Raw genomic sequence first — 21527 nt, 5'->3', positions numbered from 1 at the left:
TATCTTAGTAAACTTGACCAACTCTAAAAGAATGAGACAAATAACTTGAGAATACTAAAATGTTTCGACTACCATTCTCTTAGGATTCAATGCACTTGTGATGCATGGAACGATTGTGTTTCTCACATTTCTAATTCCAACTTATCATCGTACTTACCTGCTTTGATCACAACGTCACAAGAAACAATTGTACCCACAGCATTGCTGGCCACATAATGATACACGGACTAATGAACATCTTGACGAAACTCTTCCGCTTCGAAGGGAGGGAAATAAAGTGAACCGTTGGCGAGCATATGACGGACCTGCAAGAGAGAGGTAAATGTTTTAGCAGGAGAAATGTAAAAGTATTGAAACGGTGATTTTGTGTAATGGAAATTGATAATAATGCAAAGCTTTTCATCCTAAAATTGAGAAAAGGGCGCAATAACGTACTTTTTTTGTAAGCGGTAGAAAGAGCGTTGCTACGGTACTTCAGAGACACCAAACGCAATTTTTTTATTTGAAATGCAAAAATTTACGACAAATAACGGCTATTGGCACCGAAAGTACAGATATTCGGAAATCCATGAAAAGCATTAATGATAAGTGCATCAAAGGGGCGAGACGGGTCCCAGTAAGAGAACAAAGAGAATTGTATTCGCACATACCCCTTTATAGGAGGTAGATTTAAGACAGTGGTCGGCATTTCTTAGCACAATTGTGCAAACTAACTTCACACGTACGCTTACGCTCTATCGTTCAGCCGTTGTCGAGCCAGCAACGAATTAATATCACGCAAGGCTAAAGCGCAAAACCAAATATGCCCTGCGAGAAATATTTTATGATTCTAAATGCCTTTGGTGCCATGCAATGCCTTTTATGTTCTAAGTCTTTTAAAGATAATAGGGAATATATCCTTAAAAGACATTTTGTGAATTTTCATTATACTCTTAATTATTTATAAAATTTGCATAAATTTAATTCCAATTTCTCACTGCGCTACTTTGTTTTCGTGCTCACCAACACAGTGACAGATCCTCTCATGCCGACCACTGATTTAAGAACTCCCGTACAGACGACGACACCCAAGACCCATCACTGCTGAGCGCATTGCCATTGCCACGTTTTTGTACCCACTACAGTAGAAAGAACAGCAGCAATGGCGCATTGACTTCGCTCGCTGCTTGTTGTGGCATCGACGTTTCTAGAGTAGTTGTTGTGCGAAATAAAATGCGAAACAGTTGCATTGTCTGACCGCCCGTTATTCTTCCTGACCAACAACAACCTTTCCGCAGTATTTGTCTACTTGTCGACTGCGCCCGTCTGTCTCACTGTTATATTTAAAGACACTTGCTCGATTTCACCCGCCAACAGTCTGTATATTCGCTGCCATATCGAAATAACTCAGGCTAGCCGCCAATGGCGAAAGTTTGGTTCAAGTGGTTATTGATTGAATTTGTTCGAAACGGGCTCTGGCCGCCCGCCTGAACTCCTTCCTTCAGGTCATCCGTACGTGATTTTTGCTTATTTTGTCATTCTGTAGTTCCTACTTTTTATACTCTCGCAACAAAGTTGCTAAGGAGAGTATTATAGTTTTGTTCACATAACGGTTGTTTGTAAGTCCTAAAACTAAAATAGGGTTATATATACCAAAGTGATCAGGGTGACGAGTAGAGTTGAAATCCGGATGTCTGTCTGTCCGTCCGTCCGTCCGTGCAAGCTGTAACTTGAGTAAAAATTGAGATATCATGATGAAACTTGGTACACGTATTTCTTGACTCCATAAGAAGGTTAAATTCGAAGATGGACAAAATCGGCCCACTGCCATGCCCACAAAATGGCGAAAACCGAAAACCTATAAAGTGCCATAACTAAGCCATAAATAAAGATATTACAGTGAAATTTGGCCCAAAGGATCGCATTAGGGAGGGGCATATTTGGACGTAATTTTTTTGGAAAAGTGGGAGTGGCCCCGCCCCTACTAAGTTTTTTGTACATATCTCGGAAACTACTATAGCTATGTCAACCAAACTCTACAGAGTCGTTTCCTTCAGGCATTTCCATATACAGTCCAAAAATGGAAGAAATCGGATAATAACCACGCCCACCTCCCATACAAAGGTTATGTTGAAAATCACTAAAAGTGCGTTAACCGACTAACAAAAACGTCAGACACACTAAATTTTACGGAAGAAATGGCAGAAGGAAGCTGCACCCAGATTTTTTTTTTTTATTTAAAATGGGCGTGGCGTTGCCCAATTATGGACTAAAAACCATATCTCATACTCTACCGATTTCAATGAAATGCGGTATATAATATTTTCTTAACACCCTGAGGACATGTACGAAATATGGGTGAAATCGGTTCACAACCACGCCTTCTTCCAATATAACGCTATTTTGAATTCCATCTGATGCCTTCTCTGTATAATATATATATTAGAAACCAATGATGATAGCGGAATAAAACTTTACACAAATACGGTATTTGAAAAATATGTAAATGTGAGAGTATAATCATGTGAGAGTATAAAATGTTCGGTGACACCCGAACTTAGCCCTTCCTTACTTGTTACTTCCATTTTTATGTTGGAAGCAGTTGTTTTGCTTTTTCCACGGTACAACAAGTACCATGCATTGGTCGGGATGCGGCTCATGTACACGGTTTAGTGGTAGTGCTTGTGCAAGAGACTAAGTTGTTAAGTTTCCTGACCATTTTTTTGCATTAAAGGGTGTACAGACTTTAAGCTAACAACAATTAAATATTTACGAGCGAAGATTACATTTAATTGCATTCTGTCCACTGTCTCTGCGCGTACATACTTACTTATTTCAATATTAGTTTTTTATTCCCTGAACAGGGTATACTAAGTTTGCCACGAAGTTTGTAACACAGCCCTATTCTAAAAAAACCTGAGTTGAGAGGAAAAATTTGAGAGATTTTATTTATATTTATTTTTATTTATTTATCTTACTTTTTCTTTGTATTTGAAACATCCTGCGCGCTTGAAGGGAAATAAATTTCACTGCCCTTAACATCCATAATTAATTTCGAAATAAATTGCAAAGCTCTAGACGCAGAGGACTGGCTCATAGAGAGCATATAACTATTACCAACGAATTTTTGGTAAGAGCCATGCCCGTAAAAATACAAACACGCCAGGAAACGCAGATCAAAAGATATACTCGACTTCTGCACATCATGCGGCACCAATTCACCTATAAGTACTTTACATAGCGATTTTGGGAATCGAAATGTATTTATAATTGTTGTGTCTTGCATAGTAAAAGGATCGTTTTTGTCTCGTAAACCCTTCAAAATTTTCCTCCTACCCCCCAATTCCCCCTCCTCAACAATTGCCGCATACACAAAGAACAGTTCCTCCATGCTATAACATGACATCCATAACACTCAAATATTTTTTAAAAAATGTTAAATATTGAAGAAAAACAAAACAAACACAGATGTTTTGTATTATGATGGCTGCTTTCACACGTCACAGATATTTGTGATAATAGTGAGCATTTGAGCTTTTGAATTTTCGCCAGAATAAGGTAACCCTCACTATAGTGAGAAACATCACTGTAGTGAGGTTGGTGACTTTTGTGAGGGCATGAGAATAGGGCTGTTAAATTATCAGTATGTTGAGCTGAGTCGATTTAGCCATGTCCGTCTGTCGGTCTGTCTGTCTGTATATATACGAACTAGTCCCTCAGGTCTTAAGATATCGTTTTGAAATTTTGAAAACGTCATTTTCTCTACAAGAAGCTGCTCATTTGTCGGAATTGCTGATATCGGACCACTATAACATAAAGCTGCCATACAAACCGAACGATTGGAATCAAGGGCTTGTATGGAAAACTTTCGCATTTGACGTGGTATCTTCACGAAATTTGAAATGGATTACTGCTTAAGAGGGTATTCTAGTCTAGAAATTTAAACTTCGTCAGCTCATAATTTTTGAAACTTTTTACTTTTTTTAGTTTAAAATTAACAAATAGCTAATAAAAAAATGGATAGAAAAAATATTAATTGCCTTTTCTTTAGGACACTTTAAAAATTTCCTGAAATTCATGCTTCTAGACCAAAATACCCCCTTAAAGTAATAATATAATCTCTAATGAAATTGTTCACATCGGATTACTGTAGCATATAGCTTCCGAACAAACTGAACGATCGAAGTAAAATACTTGCATTGGAGACTTTTTCAGTTAACAAGAAATATTCTGCAAGTTCGTCGTGGTTCATTCCCTATGGCAATGCTACGCCAGCAACGCCCCTTGTGACCAAAAAATTAGCTCAGGCGTTTAATTTTTGTTCAAATTAGCTCTTTGGGATAACTGAAAGTGTGAGTTTATACCTGTAAGTGGTTATGCACAGTACAATCGCGGTACAATCGACAAGAAAGTGTTGAGATGTTTTTACCTGCTGCGTAGAGCTTGTGCAGATTGCGTAAGGTTAAACCTTATAGAATGGATGACGCTAGGACATTGGTGAGCTAGAACTCCACACCTAGAGAGATCGATCTTGGATCCAAAGAATCTTGTGACTGCGTCTTAACCGATGGTAGCTCAGCACTGAGCAAGTTCCCGCGAAATTTAGGTTTCAATTAGTAGAGAAGAGGAGAGCCCGACCCATTCTCAATTTACTGATAGCGCGATTAGCGTACCATTTATCGCCTGCCCGTAAGCTAAACAGTTTCCTGCAGTTCAACTGTGGTCTGACACCCATACCAGTCTAATCACAAAGTGACCAGGCTAGTGAGCTCAAGGCTAGTATCGCCGCTTTAGTATCGGAAGTTTATTTCCTTAATTTTTTCAGCAGATTGTTCACGTCCAAGATCCATAGAAGAGAAGCCCTTTGCGAATAGTTTATTTCTATAACCGGGCAATAGAGAAGAAAGTAAGAAGAAGTTTCCACTTCGCCTTCCTGGAATTGAAGCTCTTGTAAGGAGCTTCCGACAAATTTTTTTGCCGTCCCGCTTGTAAACCTAGTCTGAGCCTGAAGTAGGTCGCAGTCGCGTTTGTTCTGGTTGTCGATCAGCGATTAGCCAGAGTTCATTGCAGTTCCATAGGTCCAATTGGATGAAACTGAGGTAAAGCTGCATTGCCGAGAAAGCTCTTTGAATACAAGTCTAATATGGAAGAAACTTGCTGCTACTACTAACAAGATCATGCACTCCTTGACTACTTTAAAGCGCACAGTCAGTGAGCTCAAAGTTGGCTTTTGCAGTGAATGCACAACTCTCTGAAGAAAGTTGCACCTCGGAGCAACACATCGTGTACTAACTTGAAGGCAGCCGTCTCCGCGTGAAAGACGCCACATCACCATAGTTTGGTAGTCTTTAACTGTAGTTAATGGGAATCTTCCTACAGAGATTTAATATCCTACCCTCCCCCTTAACTTCGATCCATCCTTGAAGAAGCTTTTCCTCAATGCCTTTGTTCTGCACAGAAATCTCTCGTAGATGTCTGAGCAAAGAAGGAATCGACAGGAGAAGGTTCCGTGTTGCAGTGATTTAGATTATATGGGATTCAATCGAAACAGAAGCCGCCATAAAAGCAAAAAAATGTGTCGTCAACTTACCCAAGACTGGAATATCTCTTCTTATTTGAGACGTTCTCCAACTTTGGATGAAACATGTAAAGAAAACTGTTATAACGAAAATAGAGAACAAGAAAAGGTATGAGAGTTAAAAAATAAAGAAAGTTTTGCTTACATGTTGCATGCCTAACTGTACCCGCTATCTAAGTTTGAGACAGAATAAATCTTAACTTTGATATCGAAGTGATGGGATTATTGTCCTTGTCCAGCCATTCGACAATTCGGCGGTGGTTTGCCATGTGCTATGTAATCGGCAATGCTGCCAGCACTGTTAGTGAATTCGGTGCGCTATGGCGGCTCATGCGAGAAATTAGGTCCTTGAGTGTCAAAATAGTCGGAGGCATCTGAAAGAATAAGAAAAAAACAAGTAAGGAAGGGCTAAGTTCGGGTGTCACCGAACATTTTATACTCTCGCATGATAAAGTGATAATCGAGATTTCATTATACGTCATTTACATATTTTTCAAATACCGTATTTTTGTAAAGTTTTATTCCGCTATCATCATTGGTTCCAAATGTATATGTATATTATACAGAGAAGGCATCAAATGGAATTCAAAATAGCGTTATGTTGGAAGAAGGCGTGGTTGTGAACCGATTTCACCCATATTTCGTATATGTCATCAGGGTGTTAAGAAAATATTATATACCAAATTTCATTGAAATCGGTCTATTAGTTCCTGAGATATGGTTTTTGGTCCATAAGTGCGCGAGGCCACGCCCATTTTCAATTTTTAAAAAAAGCCTGAGTGCAGCTTCCTTCTGCAATTTCTTCCGTAAAATTTAGTGTTTCTGACGTTTTTTGTTAGTCGATTAACGCACTTTTAGTGATTTTCAACATAACCTTTGTATGGGAGGTGGGCGTGGTTATTATCCGATTTCTTCCATTTTTAAACTGTATATGGAAATGCCTGAAAAAAACGACTCTGTAGAGTTTGGTTGACATAGCTATAGTAGTTTCCGAGATATGTACAAAAAACTTAGTAGGGGCGGGGCCACTCCCACTTTTCCAAAAAAAATTACGTCCAAATATGCCCCTCCCTAATGCGATCCTTTGTGCCAAATTTCACTTTAATACCTTTATTTATGGCTTAGTTATGACACTTTATAGGTTTTCGGTTTCCACCATTTTTTGGGCGTGGCAGAGGGCCGATTTTGCCCATCTTCGAACTTAACCTTCTTATGGAGCCAAGGAATACGTGTACGTGTAGTTTCATCATGATATCTCAATTTTTACTCAAGTTCCAGTTTGCACGGACGGACGGACAGACGGACATCGGGATATCAACTCTACTCGTCCCCCTGATCACTTTGGTATATATATAACCCTATATCTGACTCTTTTAGTTTTAGGACTTACAAACAACCGTTATGTGAACAAAACTATAAACTCTCCTTAGCAACATTGTTGCGAGAGTATAATAAATAAAAGGAAGAAGGAATAAATACGAGTGAAGCACTAGGTTACGTATTAATTTGTCACATTGTTTGTATGTGCATTTACAATTATCACATGGCAAATAACAGATAAAATTAGTAGCATTCAAAGATTTTATTTGTGTGTTAGAGAAACTAACGTTAAATGCAATGATTGCTGATGCTAACAGTAGATAAACGAAGAAGCACTTCAAGCCGGACAGCTGCTAAAATCCTCACCAGTAATAATGCACCTAAATGCTTAGAAACCAGGCTGCAATCATGCCCAAGCCACCTAGATATTATCTTTCCTTTTTTTCTTTCACAAATATTTTTTCTATTTACACATTTTTTTACCCTTTCGCTTCTTTCAACTGTTTGCTTAAAACCCTTTTTATGCTTTGCTTTACTGTCGCTTGGGTTTCAAGTATTAGCAGCAGCGCCGCTCACAATGTCTCAGGCAGTTTGTGTTGGCTCTTTGGAAAATCTACCTTACCAGCAGAACACTTTCGCCGAGTTCTTTATAATCTTAACAGCAATGAAGGCGCTGCCGTTGCCGCTTTTGTACCAGAAAGACCTTTCAGAAAGCCCGAGCAAACAGTTGTCGGAATTGGCAAGGGTTTGTCTTTGCTCCACAACGTCGTTTCTTTGCTTACTTGTTTGTTGGATTGGAAAAATGTCCGGATAAGTGTTTGTTAGCGGCAATGGTGTGAGATGACAGGGGTTGGTAGCAACAAATTGATAAAGGTTGTCTTTTTTAGAGATGAGATTGATTCTGGCCATAAAGCCCACAGTTGCTATGACTTTTTGAGGGTATTCCGGAGTTTCCACAACGACTTGTGGATTATCATCTCTCTAAGTGCGTCGATTTTGTTCCTTAACGTACAACGTAAAGTAAACAAGATTTTCCTCTGCAAATCGGAGTCATTGGCCGTTTGATTTTGGTCTTTCGGCTTAAATTCTGGCAGGCTTAAAAAGCCGCAAACCAAGATCCTTTCGTAAAATCTTTCATAGAATGGATGGATACGGCTCTAGTTGTTGCGAGCGAGTGAACTCATTAGGATTTTCTTTGTTGCACAGTAGCGTCCACAAGCTGCTAGCTGATAGAATCCACAAGAGTAAACGTGGTCCGAAACCGATACATAATTGCTCAAAGTCTGTTCAATTTTTAAATTGTAGACCAAACTGAGTACAAATCTAGTAAGAGCTGTCAAAAAGATCACCTACAAAAAAGCATAAAATAATTGAAAACCACACGTCTGAAAAAACACCCGTTATAAAGATTCATCGCCACATTTGTTGGAGACACATGCTATGTAATAAACCGCAATGGGTTCAAGTGCATCTTTTACAAATTTTTCTGTAATTCCCGTGCAAATTGCAGGTTTAGCCACAGACACATTCAAGTAATTACACCCTTACATTTTTAACTCCAACTCCGTTTAAACTAATGGCCTAAAAGACGCACGAGCAAACAGGAAATTGCAGGGAACAAACTCAATAAAGCCTCGACGTTCTGCACACATGCAGGATGTTTCACAGAAACCACATAAAGTAACGTAAATATGTGTTGTACAAAAATACTGAATAAGGTGGTGCAAAGATCGAGCGAATTCCCACATGAGATACTGTTACTGGGGTCGGCTACGAAACAATGTATGTTCATCTCTTTCAATGCAAATCGCGATTGGTGTCTTCGGAGTAAATTATTTTCTTCTAAATTTAAGCACACAAAATGTTAATCCAAATGTTTATCTTAAAACGAAATGGACTGAAATTCCTACTAGAAATTTATTGGTTCTAATCGGCTGATTGCGTAAACAATCATTTAAGACTGACCATCATTGTTCGTAGTTTAACCGAATATGAGTGGCAATCATTCTAGCCCTTGGCCCGAATAAAGAACCGCAAATTTTGTTTCTTTTAGGGAGGCGTTGGGTTTGGTTGTTATTCTTCTTTTTCTCATTTTTCATGAAAGAGATTCTAGCAAGTCCTATAATTGTAAATTCGAAGTATTTTGCGAAGTAAATTTCAATCAATTCAACACACCAGTTTGAAAGAAGCTGTTTATAAAAGCGCTTTACTTTAAAATATTCGACAAAATAGATCTTACCATTAAACAAGAAAATAAAAATAAAATGTTTTTCACACTTCAAGAGTAAAATGCGTATGGATTATTGTTTATTATCTAAAATAAATCAGATCATGTTAACTTTAGGCGAATTGTCGGTATTTCAGGCCGCATTTGAAAAGTTTTTGTAAAGTATTTACACGGTTAAGCTTCTCCGTACTCTGTCCTAAGCCATTTTTAAAGGATAAACAAGTAAGAAAGGGCTAAGCTCGGGTGGAACCGAACATTTTATACTCAGTCACCAATAATATGAAGGAAAGTCAGCCGTATGTTCGAAAATCCTTGTAACGATTATATGGGGGCTTAAGGGGCACTGTTATATGTAAAACACGCTCTCTTCACTTAGACAACTCACATATTGGCCGATATATCCAATATAAACACACTTGGAAATTCGAAAATCTTTATGTTAGGTATATGAGGGCTCAGGGCCGTACAGACCCGATTCAACCCATTTTTAACGCAAAGAGTTACTATTGTCAAGAAGGGATTCCTTCTGAATTTCAATTAAATATCTCACACATTTTCCGCCAGAAGCCAACTATAGATATTGGGGTTCACATATTCGGTACCTCGGGTCTTGAACAGTTTTGATTGTATTTGTAAAATTTTTAGTGGCATACTGGCATTAAGGGCATTATTCCTGCAAAATTTTGTTCCGTTTTATTAAATACTTCTTGATTTGTGTACTGGAAAGTAAAACAATCAAATAAAATTTTAAATTATGTTATATGGGAAGTAGACGTGGTTGTAGTTCGATTTCGCCCATTTTCACACTGTGGTATAGGAAGGCGATAAGAATGCTATTTTCTAAATTTAGTCGAAATCAGTCTGTCGGTTCTCAAAATATGGGATTTCACCAAAAAGTGAGCTGTGCGTGATCATGTATAATTTTGAAAACGGCTCTCATAAAGCCTTCTTATACCATCCCGGAGGAAAAATTTGATGTCTCTAGCGTAATTAGTTATTGATTTATTACGCTTTTAGTAGTTTTGAACAATACCGTTATATGGGGAGGTAGTGAGGTTATCTTCCAATTTCATCCTTTTTCACACTGTCGGGAGGAGTTCTTATAGTATTCGAGCTTGGTAAATTTGGTTTTGTACTTTTAGTAGTTTATGAGATATGTATGTATGTACATTAAAATTATTGGATGGCTGGGCCACGCCCACTTTTTAAAAAAATTTTACTCACAGGTGCCCCTTGCTACTGCGATCCCCTGTGCCAAATTACAGTTTTATATCTTAATTAAGTGCTTAGTTATGGCCCTTTATATGTTTTCGGTATAAGGCGTTTTGTGGGCGAAGAAGTGGTCCGATTACGCACATCTACGAACTCATTATTTTCTCTGTACCAAGGTATACAGGTTCATGTATACCAAGCTTCATTCAGATATCTCAATTTTTCCTCAAGTTACGGTTTGCGATGGCGAACAGACGAACGGACAAACAGATAGTCACCCGGATTTCAACTTTTCTCGTCATCCTTATCATTTATATATACATAACCCTATATCTATCTCGCTTAGTTTTAGGTGATACGTACAACCATTATTAGAACAAAACTATAGTACTCTGTAGCAAGAGGTCAAAAAATAAGGAATTTTTCAATCGTAGATAGACGATAGAGAAATCGATATTTTGAACACAATTTAAAAAGCCTTCCAGTAATTATAAATGTGTGTATCGATGTTATATATCATTCACTTTTTCGAACTTGAAAGTGAGAGTATATTATGATAATTATGAACCCTAAACCGCGTTGTTTCGAAACAATTGCCAAACATATACGTAGAGTAATGAATTAATTTATTATAGATTTTGGCGAACCATTAGATTAATAGTAAACTGGTTTGAACTTCATATATGTACATATATTAAGCCTCTTTCCATGGCTACTATGAAGGAGCTTCGACTCTTTTGGTATTAGAATAGCACGACATGAACAATTATATTGATACTGATCCTAGTCGCTTTAGCAGCGCTGTTGCATGAATCCATGGGAATATCCCGGTTTTACTATCAATAGTATGTATAAATAGAAAGCCCATTTAGTAATGTTTGTAACTTCTCATGACGACTTACATCCTTTTACATTGAAAATATCGTGGTCTTTATGGAATTTATTGTATATATAATTAATTATTTCACGAAAAACAATTCCGATTAAAAAAACTCATTTTTGTTAATCTCAGTGCTTGTGAGTAGTATTTACTATTTAATCTATACATTGTATGAAATTTTAATGTATGCTACAATCTTATCGATCGTCGTATCTAAACATGATGCAGTGAAACTGAACTAGATCAGACATTTTTCCCTTTAAACCAAAGTTGGTGTAGTTTCGGACCGATCCAACTCGATATTGCTACCGTTGTAAAACGTGTTATACTATATCATACTTTCAGTTCCTTAAACATTCCACTACAAATTTTATATAGTACGTTAAGGAAGTTTGTGTAGCCAGCAATCAGTTGACGTTATACTTATGGCATACAATCAGACCTTTGAAGAAGATCGCCAATGCTCCTATTACAGTATTTTCTTACAGTTTTAACATTTAACAGTTATGAAAAATACGCTATACAGTCGTCAAAATACTTCTTAGCCTTACTCTTTAGTTTATATGAATAGCCTTTGGTTGAAATATCTCGATTAAATGATTTTACCCCATTTAATATGTTAAATGAGCATAACAACAAACGTCAAACAGAAACTTACAACTCTGTCTCTCCCTTCATCTGCATGCAAGCAAAAGTCGGTAAACAAAAAAGTTAAATCACAAGTCTGTCTTTCCTATTTGTTTTGCAGAGATGGAGGCAAAATTAAACTGAAACCAAGAAGATGTAATTACTACTGTGGTTGAGAAATTGCGAAGGCATATGAAACGGTAAAAGCTCTGCTCAGCCAACTTCCTGAGTTGTCCCGCTGCACCAATACCATCATTTTTAGACTCCTTTGTCCCATGCTCATTATCCAGTTTGTTTCAATCAAAGGGGTTTGAAGATTACATTGACATCAGAGATGATTCTGCTGATGAAGACTATATGGCTGATGATGACACTATTGAGTCAGGAAATCAGGTACAAAAAGGCAAGGAAATACAGCGTGAGTGATGAGTGTGACAGCGTTGCCGGTAATGGCAAAGTTGCACAGCCCATTGAGTTTGAGTTTTTTACACTTATGTTGATACTAAGGAAGCAATAATGTGCTAGTGTGGGAGGTTAGGTGTAGATGGCACTCAAAAATTCAGTTGTGTTTGTGGTTTTACTTGCTATACACTGATGTATGTGAGCCGATGCGTTGTCGTGGTGCAACTTCCAATCGGCTGCAATGTCTTGTCGGACCATTCGTCTGAGTCTGTAGAGTTCAAAAATTAAACGAATACTTAGTTGACGGTCTGAGCTCAAAACTTTGCGCACACAATTCACATTGTCGGTAAAGTCGTTTCGGAGGAGTACGGTTACTAACATTGTGACATGGAAATTTTATATATTAGAAGTCGTGTTAGTTACACCATTTATAACTCAAGAACGACTAAACTGATTAGGCTGAATATTGATGGGAAGGTAGCTTAGAACCAGGGTAAGCACATAGGATATTTTTATCCCTTTATGGCATAGTTCAATTCAATTCATAAATACAAAAATTATATTTCAAATCAGAACCAGGCAGTTCTTTTTAGGACGAACCCGTCGGATATATTTAGTATCACAACAAAATATAGCATTGACATTTTCGTCGTCAAGGAATTGTGAATACTTTGCTAGATTATGGGGGAAGCGCGCAAATGCATTCATAAAAACCAAACGCAATATTTAGTATAAAAATATAGAGGAATAATTGCAGTGTAGATGTAACGGTCTATTATAATTTGAGATATGCATAAATATTTTCGAAGCATTGCAGAGAGCAGTGCAATATTTAAACGGGAACGATGAAGTATATGCCTACAATTTCAAACTGTTAATTCCCAAAAATAATAAAATTGCTAAATATTGGGGATAGTAGAATAGCACTGCAACCAAATACACAGTGCAATGAATTAAAACTGGCTCAGTAATCATTCGATGAATAATATACCGATTTTTTTGTCTTTCCATGCTTGAGAACCGTTTCATAATATGCAGTCCACTAGGCTGACTATCGATTGGACTAGGTTGATTTCACTGGAGCACAGCCCAAATTCAACAGTATTTTCCCCCCAAAAACCAATGCTTTCTTAACGCACGAAATTCCTTTTGATTAATTTTTTTGTAAACTAACACAAGTTGGTTCACCAAAAACGCTATATCTCCTTAACTAATAGTCATAATAAATACCATCTATATTAGTAGTACTACTATCAGGCACAGTAAAACGTGGACGGGTCCTCTAGTATTATATAATATTTATAATATATAATGATTACAGTTGATTTAAATGTGAGCTTTTGTATCAGAACTCAAACTGAGTGAAGAAATATACATTGAATTAAAGGCGACACAGTAATAGTTGTACCCTGTAGAGGGTATTGTGGCAACCCCAAATGCAACTCTGCAAAAAGCATAGATATGGCAACCCAAAAACTGCATAAGCTGTCAGCTTGACGAACCGCCATCTTTCCTTCTTCTTGGCGCATCATCCGGGCAGCAAGCACTTTCCAGCAGTTTCACTCTCCTTTTTCATTCTTCAACTTTGTATCAGTTTTTGTATTTTGAATAAATCTTAAATTATTGTGGACATCCCACATATTGGTGACCCCGACGTGATCGAAAAATGACGGAAGAAGAAGCGGCAAACCAGGTAATACAAAATTTGCAGCATCGGGGCCAATTGGCAGAGGACATCCAAACCCGCAACGTGGAAGTGGCCAAAGTTTCCATCAGGATCCCACCATTCTGGCACGCAAAGCCAGAACTGTGGATGGCGCAGGTCGAGTCACAATTCATCGCTGCAGGTATAACGAGCGACAAAACAAAGTACCACACCGTCGTGGCCGCGATCGAAAGCAACGTGCTAGCCCAAATAAGCACCATAATTCTTAATCCACCGAACAGTGAACTGTACACCACGCAAAAAAATGGAATAATAACACAATTCGCGGACTCGGAGCAAAAACGTGTAAAAAAGCTACTGTAGGAACAAAAGCTCGGTGATATGCGTCCATCACAGCTCTTGCGCGAAATGCGAAGTCTAGCCGGCAGCGAGATCAACGATAATATACTAAAGTCCATTTGGATGAGTCGGCTACCTTCCAACATGCGACTAATAATTTCCATTAGCAACGAACCGCTCGACAAAGTTGCCCTGCTCGCGGACAAAATATGTGAGGTTAGTGACACCCCACACGTACACGTGGTCGAAACTCCAGATACAGCAACACGTAATCAATCCAGCATCGAGCAGCAGCTAGCCGAAATCAGAATCAGTCGGTCTAGAAGTCACAGCAGAAGCCGTCCTTCGTCACGATCCGGTACGTAAAACAACAATTCGATTGGTTTGTACTGGTACCATCACAAATTTGGTAACGATGCCAAAAAATGTCGTAGCCCTTGCGTGAAAAAGTTAAACTAACTAGTCTGTCGTCAATGGCGGTCGACGACAGGCTCAACGATAAAAACCGGCGCATAATCGTCCGAGACAAAAAATCCGCAATAAACTTCCTCATCGACACGAGAGCTGAAGTCAGCGTAATTCCATCGACGCAACAACAACGTAGATGCCCGGACAAAAACAACTACCTCTACGCAGCAAACAGGTCCACTATAAAAACTTACGGCGAAAAGACTATGTTCCTCAATCTGGGTCTACGCCGCCAATATTCCTGGAATTTTATTATTGCCGATGTGTCACAAGCCATCATCGGAGCTGATTTTCTATCGCATTTCAACTTAGCAGTCAACCTACGACAACGCAAACTCATCGACGACGTCACAAACACCAGCAAACTGTGTTCAATATCAACAAATAAAAAGTAGTTTCAAATTTATCTTACGCCAAAGATTATCAGCCATTCGAAGACATCACGATGGAAAAGTCTTCAGTCAAAAAACCACAACACTTTGTCACGCGCCATATCGTCACCAAAGGACCACCAGTCCTCTCTAAACCGAGACGCTTATCTCTCGAGAAGTTAGAAGCCGCAAAAGCCGAGTTGTATACTCTTGCTGAACGCAGGCATCTGTCGTCCATCGCGCAGCCCATGGGCAAGCCCGCTGCACATGACAAAGAAGAAAAACGGCGAATGGAGGCCTTGTGGGGATTTCAGGCGACTAAACGTCGTCACCGAGCCTGACAGGGGGTACCCTGCCACACCTGCACGATTTCACTCATTCCCTGCATGGTTGCAAAATTTTTTCCACACTTGATCGGAGTCGGGCCTACCACCAAATTCCTGTGGAGCCGAACGACATACCAAAGACTGCAATTACAACGCCATTCGGCACGTTTGAATTTCCGTTCATGTGCTTTGGTTTGAGGAATGCCAGTCAAACGTTCCAAAGATTCATGGATCACATCTTCCGTGAATACGACTTCGCCTGGCCATACCTCGATGATATTTTGATATCATCGAAGGATATGAATCAACATCGTCATCATCTACAGTTAGTATTTAAAAAGCTACGCGAGTGCGGCCTTGTTATCAACGGTTCGAAATGCACACTTGGTCAGCCGCAAGTTGAATTTTTAGGTTTCAAAATAAACAGCAGTGGAATTTCACCCCCAGAAGAACGAGTACGGGCAATTCAAAATTTTAACCTACCTTCGAGAGTATGTGATTTGCGACGCTTTCTCGGTATGGTAAACTTTTTTCGCAGATTCTTGCCTTGCGCCGCACAAAGGCAAATGACATTATTGAACCTCATAAAAGGGAACAAGAAAAACGACAAATCGCCAGTTGATTGAACAGTTGAAGCAAAGGAGGCATTCCAACAATGCAAAAGTGACTTATGCAAAGCAACTTTACTCGCTTACCCAAAACACAGGGCGCAACTCATTTTAACGGTTGATGCATCTGGAGCTGCGGTAGGAGCTGTACTACAACAACTCGACAACGACCAGTGGCAGCCACTAGGTTTTTATTCCGAACGCCTTACTGAAACACAAACAAGATACAGCACTTACGATCGTGAACTATTAGCGGCATACAAAGCAGTCAAATATTTTCAACATATGCTAGAAGGAAGAAAATTTTTCATCCTCACCGACCACAAGCCATTGCAGTACGTGTTCCAGCAAAAGCTTGAAAAGGCATCTCCGCGTCAAATGCGTCATTCAGAATTTATCGCACAATTCACAACAGATATTCGGTACATCCCCGGAAAAGAAAACGTAGTAGCTGATGCAATGCCACGTATTGACGCCATTCATACTCCAAGCACCATCGACTTCGCCAAACTTGCGGAGAGTCAAAAGTCTGACTCAGAGCTCAAAGACTTACAAGACTCGAATACCAGCCTATTAATCAAACCTTTCACGATTCCAGGCACCGCTGTAGACATCTTCTGTGACGTAAGCAACAGCTTTCGTTTCGCAGAACAGCTTTCGACTCCATACATAACATGGCACACACCGGCGCCGCTAAAACAACTAAATTGATTGCAGAAAAATTTGTATGGCCGAGTCTCAGAAAAGATTGCCGCTTATGGTCCAGGCAGTGTATCCCGTGCTAAAGAGCTAAAGTGCAGCGCCACAACAGAGCACCGTTGTCAACATTCGCGTTACCAGAGCAACGATTGGACCACATAAATATGGATATCGTCGGACCACTACCAACTTGCAAAGGTTATCGATACTGTTTGACAATAGTCGATCGTTATTCCCGATGGTTAGAGGCACTCCCGCTCGAAGACATGACGACAGAGACCATCGCTTTCAATTTCTACACGCATTGGATCGCTAGATTTGGAGTACCGAGTAGAGTAACAACAGACCAAGGCAGACAATTTGAATCTACACTATTCCGAGAACTATCGAGACTTTTAGGCATCAAGCACCTTCGTACCACTGCGTATCACCCCGCGTCAAACGAAATTATAGAGCGATGGCACAGATCATTAAAAGCAGCGAAAAAATGCTACATGACAGACAACTGGGTCGAAGTTCTCCCACTCATCCTCCTAGGTTTTCGTTCCTCATGGAGAGATGATTTAAAGGCGACACCCGCAGAGATGATTTATGGAAATACACTTCGATTACCTGGCCAGTTCTTTGCCGAAAAACATACGCACAATGCCAACGAAGGTGAATTCGTCGAAAATTTACGCATACGCATGCAGTCATTAAAGCCGTCACCAACTACAAGCAACTCAGCGCACGTACCGTTCGTAGAAAAGAACTTACACTCAACAACATCAGTCTTCGTGCGAAACGACTCAATTCGTCCACCTCTTCAATCACCATACCAGGGACCATTTCCCGTAGTCGAACGCGGCGACAAATTTTTCAAAGTCTAAATCCGAGGGAAGGACGTAAACATTACCATCGACCGGTTAAAAGCAGCTTTCGTAGCCGAAGATTACCAAACCCCGTCGAATCAAACAGTTCAACACAAAGAGTACCAAACAAAATCTGGTCGTCGAGTACGCTTTCGTCTTCCCGAAGGGGGGGAGGGATGTGGCAACCCCAAAGTAATGTGGCAACCCCAAAGCATAGTGCTAACAACTCCCTGTCTAGTTGGCAGAGACACCAACAATGAGAATTGTATAAAAATTCAAGGTAAGGAGACTGTAGAAAACCATCTATGCGAATACAAAGATTTGTATAGTAAAAGAAACACAACTGCCGGTGAAGGGTTTCTTGACGGTATCTCGAAGGTTGCACAGATAAATCTTTTTGTATTGAGTAACTTCATCAGGAGCTGAATATGGTTGAGAGAGGAATAAATAAATGAAGGATTTTAGTCCCAATAATTTCACAATGGGCTTCCTGAACGCCTATATGTCTAAAATCGTTCCAATCGTTAAAATCAGAGAGACTAATAAAGAGATTTATGACGGTGTTCTGATGCCGAATTTTATAATATAGGCTTCTATGGATTTAAGTAATACCGATATTACTCAAAATTCTAAAATAGTTGTATTCACGAATAATTGATTTACCTGATGCCTGGTGTTAATTTTATGTAATTGCGCTTTGTAAATTAATCTACTTAACTAACTTGTAATCCGCACTTTGTTTCCCATAAAAAATATTTTATTTTTCGTCTTAACATAAAATGAACTTTACATACAAGTACTTTAAAAACTGTAAGTCTCAACTTGGGTTGAAATAAAATGTTTTAAGTAAAAAAACGTGTGATATTACACTTAGCCTACAAAAATGCGCATTAATAAAATAACATCGATTATCCTGTTTAAACTGTTATACCGTTGCAGAACAGTTAAATACTTCTTTTTGTATGTGCATACTAGGGTAGATCATTTTTTTATACTCTTGCAAACATTTGCTATAGAGTATTATAGTTTTGTTCACCTAACGGTTGTACGTATCACCTAAAGCTAATCGGGATAGATATAGGATTATATATATATAAATGATAAGGATGACGAGAAAAGTTGAAATCCGGGTGACTGTCTGTCTGTCCGTCAGTCCGTCCGTCCATCCGTGCAAACTGTAACTTGAGTAAAAATTGAGATATCTTGATGAAACTTGGTATGCAGGTTCCTTAGTACAAAAAAGATCAGGCTGCTGACACTTTGGTTGATGTCGAATAGATAAAGCGCTTAAAATAATTAGTGAGGAAATACGAGAGTTTCCTGGAAAGAAAACCTCCCAAGGAAACCGTTGAAACAAGCAGCTTTCAGAAGAGGAACCGCTTCCATAAAGATTCGTTGTTCTGTCAAAAAAAGAAAAAAAGAGGGTAGCCAAGCTAACTGTAATATCAAGAAATTTCAGCGATGTGGCCAGGGACCGCCTCCAGGTATCTATTATAAATGAAACCTCTTCCTCGTAGAACACGACGTCAGATTGTCGAGTCTAACTCTAAGCTACGTGCTCTATAATCCCGCGATAGCACCCCTTAAGCACATATCCGATTCGGACATCCAAAAGAGACCTTGTGCTTGCATTTGGATACCCCTGTAGAGGAGCCAGGTGAAAAAACTATTCCGGTGCATAAAGCAGCAAAACGGTGTCATCGACATCATCATGCAGGAGCCTCTGGTGATAAATGACACCGCTAAATTGCTGAATAACAGCAATTACAACATTTTTTACAACGGAACGTAGCTAAACTAATTCCTATCAATAAAGATATAAGTGCATTTCTTGTTCTAATTACAGCACAGCAGACACCACAGTGGTCACGACGAGAACGTGCCACCTGACTAACTCAAGAAAATAAAAGATGTCAATACAGGAAAAGACATCCCAATAGGGTAGGGTTTCTCGCAAACGCAAGACACACCTTATGGAAAAGCTCCAGTACTTGATGTTTTAATGATTTGGCAGGTCAACTCGACTTATCCATCACTTGGGTTTCCGGTCACGGTAATATTTGAGGCAACTAAACGACGAATTGGCGAACTGAGGATTTTTTCTAGACTAGTCGGAGCTAGAGACAATACTGTGTCCGCTAGGAAAGATCAAGACGAGTACAACATGCAATTTGAACAAATAGCACAAAATAGACAGCAATAAAACTATTCTGCACTTCCTCAGTGCGTACCCTGTTCTATCACAAATCAGACATCGAATTTTTCTAAATCATCAGTTACCAAACCTTGAATTTATATGTACGGAAAGCAAACGGAGCCGAACAAAATCAAAATATATTTCTATAATCTTTTATGTTATAACAAATGTAGCTTGCAAGATATTTAACCTACTTTTCACAAAGATATTTATTTATAACCTTTCGAAGAAATAAGCTAGTTACTTAGAATTAAAATAAGTATTCAAAGTTTTTTATCCGGTATGATTTTAACGACCTCCATTTAGAATTGGAAATTCTTAACTAACTTCCATAGGCACGGTTTTATATTCGGAATTTTTTAAAACGGATTGGATCACATCATCCCGGTGTTAAAACGAAGATTTCCAAAACCATTCGCATAAAAAACTTGAATATAGTAAATTTCCCGATTGAGTATCACCCTAATGTTTGTTCATGTAGCTGCATACCACAAGTTAAATACCAAATTGTGTGCTGATGCAACCACAAATACATAAATTTCAATTATCACCTTCAATGTTAATTGCATTCCTGCTATTTTTTCACATTCTCACTCTTGTACAATATGTTTTGTATTTATGTATGGATGTAAGCATAGGTCTACTTATGGCATACAAGTATAAACAAAAATAAATGTATTTGCTTTTATTCCACTCACCTGCACTGGTTGTAGCGACGACGACCAGAAAGGCTATCACGAGTAACACGTTAATATCAGTCGTTTTTCCGCTGGCGAGTGGCAGCTGGCGAGTGGCAGCTGGCGAGTGGCAGCTGGCGAGTGGCAGCTGGCGAGTGGCAGCTGGCGAGTGGCAGCTGGCGAGTGGCAGCTGGCGAGTGGCAGCTGGCGAGTGGCAGCTGGCGAGGCGTTTTACTCTAACGTTTGGTCGCTGCATAATCAAATGAAGCTTTTCGCCGTTACTCATTTTTCCAACGCTCGCTTATCATCCATCGGATCGGAAGACACACATAAATAGGTGAGGCGACAAAGAAGCGATGTATTTTTCAATAGCAAATGAACAACTTGTGGTGGATCCACGGAAGATACGATTTACGAGAATTAGTTAAAAGGACGCCTAAAGGCTGCAAATAAAGATGAGGAAAAGCAGAGAGTAAATATTTCAGTATGATGTCGAAAAGGTCGCGTTTCATGAAATATGTAAGTTATTTTATGTATGATTTATCTCCACTACGATATTACTTGTGATAGCAAAATCGTATGGGTTACTATGTTCTGCATTGTCGGATGTTAGGCAGACATTGCAGACTGAGTAATTTGACTGCCAGCGTTTTGGGTTAACTTGTATAAGGAGTTGTGAATAGCGAACCGCCAGTTCAGATGAGCTAAAAATTTATACAACCAAATACGGACACACCTCTATAATTACACTCCAAACACACAAACATACAAATGTAAATATATCTAAAAGCTTGATTGCGACAAAGCTAAACGTTACGATGAAAGATTCTTCTGAACTAAAGGTACACGACAGGTCTCTCCTCTAATTAACTCAAGCGACTTGTTAACTACTTTCCCAATGCAAAATGTATATGATACCTGTTACTCGTATAATTTTTCATGTCTTTATTAATGCATTAAAAGCAAAATAATGTAAGGGTTGTAAAACCAAAAGTGTACCATGTGTGTAGGGATTGCAAAGCACATTTATGTGCTTTTGTCATTATCATGTGGAAGGTATGTTATCGCAGAACATTTTAAATAAAATTCGTGTATAAGTG

At 39.0% G+C, this 21527-nt stretch overlaps 1 long non-coding RNA gene across 1 annotated transcript in view; it reads right to left on the bottom strand.

Annotated features, from left to right (window-relative positions):
* LOC126752723 (uncharacterized) overlaps positions 1-20541 on the bottom strand; it is a 143576-nt gene extending 123035 nt beyond the window's left edge. The window contains exons 1-3 of the long non-coding RNA XR_007666022.1: positions 20449-20541; positions 5570-5931; positions 158-305 (exon numbers count right to left, since the gene is read on the bottom strand). This is a non-coding gene — a long non-coding RNA (uncharacterized LOC126752723). The remainder of the gene's footprint in view (positions 1-157; positions 306-5569; positions 5932-20448) is intronic.
* Between the last annotated feature and the right edge of the window lie 986 nt (positions 20542-21527).

Source organism: Bactrocera neohumeralis, chromosome 3, assembly GCF_024586455.1.
Source record: "Bactrocera neohumeralis isolate Rockhampton chromosome 3, APGP_CSIRO_Bneo_wtdbg2-racon-allhic-juicebox.fasta_v2, whole genome shotgun sequence".
Taxonomy (NCBI): Eukaryota; Metazoa; Arthropoda; class Insecta; order Diptera; family Tephritidae; genus Bactrocera; species Bactrocera neohumeralis.
The sequence above is the reverse complement of the archived record's forward strand: the minus strand, read 5'-3'. Positions and strand labels throughout refer to the sequence as shown.